The 2,772-nt window shown below is 39.4% G+C and overlaps 1 pseudogene; it reads right to left on the bottom strand.

Annotated features, from left to right (window-relative positions):
- Nucleotides 1–224: 224 nt before the first annotated feature.
- Nucleotides 225–1,144, bottom strand: LOC103306637 (olfactory receptor 10AG1-like; annotated as a pseudogene).
- Nucleotides 1,145–2,772: the final 1,628 nt, after the last annotated feature.

The following is a 2,772-nucleotide window of genomic DNA, read 5'->3' as shown; positions in this document are numbered from 1 at the left end:
ATCTTTTCAGTTTGTCAGAGAGTCTCAAATGTTGTGTAATATGGAATGCATAATAATCAATAACATGTCTAGTAGACTCTCCAAGAAGTCTCAAATAGATCTTCAGAAATCTAGAATCTCTGTTGAGGAACCAGAAATGTATCTTAGGGGTTCTGAATTGCCTGGTGAATAATTAAGAGATATCTGGAACATTATTTGAGGAATATGTGGTGTATTTTATGGAATCATTTTCCACTTAATATTTTCCTTAGGGCAATTTTCACTTCCTTGTTCCTCAGACTATATATGAAGGGGTTAAACATTGGTGTCATAATGGTATAAAACAGAGAGAGCAGTTTGTCAGTGTCCACTGAACCCTTTGATTTGGGTTTTAAATACGCAATCATAGCAGAGCCATAGAATAGAGTTACTACAGTGAGGTGTGAGGAGCAGGTGGAGAAGGCCTTGCATCTGCCCTGGGCTGAAGGCATCTTCATAATTGTGCTGGCGATTTTAATATAAGAAATAACAATGAAGAAAAAAGGGGTGATTATGAATAGCAGAACTGCAATAAACACAGCTATTTTATTCCTGAAGGTGTCCACACAGGACAGTTCCAGCAGAGGGGGGATGTCACAGAAAAAATGGTTAATTTCACGAGACTCACAGAAGGGCAAAGAAAATACCAAATACGTCTGCCCAAAATGTGCCAGGATGTTGACAAGCCAGGACCCGGCTACCATGCTAGCACAGACCTCACTGTTCACAATAAGTGTGTAATGCAGGGGGTTACATATGGCAACGTAGCGGTCAAAGGCCATGGCTGCCAGTAGAAAACACTCTGTACCACCTAATAAAAGTGAGAAATACATCTGGGCAGCACAGCCGATGAATGAGATTTTTCCATCCTCTGCCAGGCCACCATCTTGGGTAGGGTGACTGAGGTGTAGCAGATCTCCACAAAGGATAAGTTCCTGAGGAAGAAATACATGGGGGTGTGCAGGGTGGAGTCCAGCATTGTGACAAAGACAATGACACCATTCCCTATCAGAATCACCATGTAGATGATCAAGAAGACCACGAAGAGCAAACCCTGCAGGTTTGTGAGGTTGGAGTATCCCAAGAGGATGAATCCAGATGTAGTGGTGTAATTTCCACTCACCATTGGATGGCTATATGACTCTGCAGAGACAACAAAGGCAGTAGACATGGGTATGCCCCTGAGGAGCCTGTTGGCCTATGAATCTCTCAAAAATGTGAAATCACACATCTCAGATGTTATAGATAAAAACCTGCATAGAGACCCACACCCTTATGACTGGGTTAGTCACATATTCTGGCTAAGAGGTGTACAGAAATATAATTAGAACTGCATAACTTTTTGTCAAAGGCCTAATACTGATATCATTCTCTCTGAGGTCCAATGACCTGGATCCTGTTTTTTCAGAGCAGGAAGATGGGGTTTTACCTAGAGCTGGCAGACATTTTTTCAACAACAAACAAAACCCCTGAAAAATATGATTTTGACAAAAAAAAAGAAAGAAAAAGTTGAAAAAAGCGAGGGAAAAAAATAGGAAAATTTGGGAGTAAAAATACCTTATTGTTGTTTAAAACTTTTTGTCCCAATAGAAAAGTCTGAAAAGGATTTAAAATGTGACAAGTGTTAATCTTGCTCACATTTCATACCTTTAAAAATCTCTTCCCCTTTTTGATATTGGGGTGAAAAAGGGAAATCGGTAAAATGTGAAAGTGAGTTTTCCCCATTTTGTCTCATTTTTTTCCTCTTTTTCTTTCACTTCAGCACGTTTATTGCTCCACAGAGTCCAGGTCTCTCTCTTCAGAAGTACTTATCCTTTTCATTTGCCCTTTACTTATCTTTATCAGTTTCCATGTTTACAAGGAATACCCCAATGTCAACTGCACCCAAATCCCTCTAACAGGAAGAGAATCCCAAATAAAGGCAATGTTGGCCATGCTTAATCTACAGGTACGAGTAGCAAATTCAACTACTTTGGGCATCTAACAAAGAAAGGTCTATCACGATCCAATAGCTAGAAGTTGAAGCAGACTAGAAATAACGCCTATTTTTTTTAAATGAGAGTAATTAACTATTGGATCCCCCTACCAAGGGTCATGGCAGATTCTTCATCACTGACAATTTTTAAATCAAGACAGGATGTTTTTCTAAAAGATCTAATCTAGGAATTGCTTTAGGAGAACTCTAGGTCTGTTTTGTACAGGAGGTCAGATTAGATGGTCACAATGGCTCCTTCTGGCCTCTGAATCTATGACTGATTTGAACCGTTCATGGTAGTGAGTGCTATACCCTGGAGATAAATGCTTTTGGAATCAAGCTCTGAACATACATTCTGGATTTTCATAAAGGCCTACACGAGTTTGGTGAGCAACACCTAATGAAATTCAGTTTGATCTGGGTGCCTAACTCGCTTACTATCCTTTGAAATTCCCAACCAGGATTCTGCCCACTCACCCTTACAATGAGTAACTCCTGACTCCAGTAGTTCTTCTGACCTATCTCTACTCAGACATTAAGGTCCTACTCCGTGAGAAGGACGATGGAAGATTCTGGTGCTTGAAGAATTTCAAGTAAAACATACTTTATTAATTGAAGCTGAAAATAAAAATAAAAATGTTAAGTGTGACAGTGAAATTGGGAATCAAAAAGAGAAAGGATATGAGGAAGGCCACAAAAGAAATGCACAAAATTCTGTAGGGGGAAAACTCAATGAAGGAAAATACTAGATCTTCAAAAAAATGGAAAAACGTTATTTC

Source organism: Chrysemys picta, chromosome 13, assembly GCF_011386835.1.
Source record: "Chrysemys picta bellii isolate R12L10 chromosome 13, ASM1138683v2, whole genome shotgun sequence".
Taxonomy (NCBI): Eukaryota; Metazoa; Chordata; order Testudines; family Emydidae; genus Chrysemys; species Chrysemys picta.
This window is presented reverse-complemented; position numbering and strand designations above follow the sequence as displayed.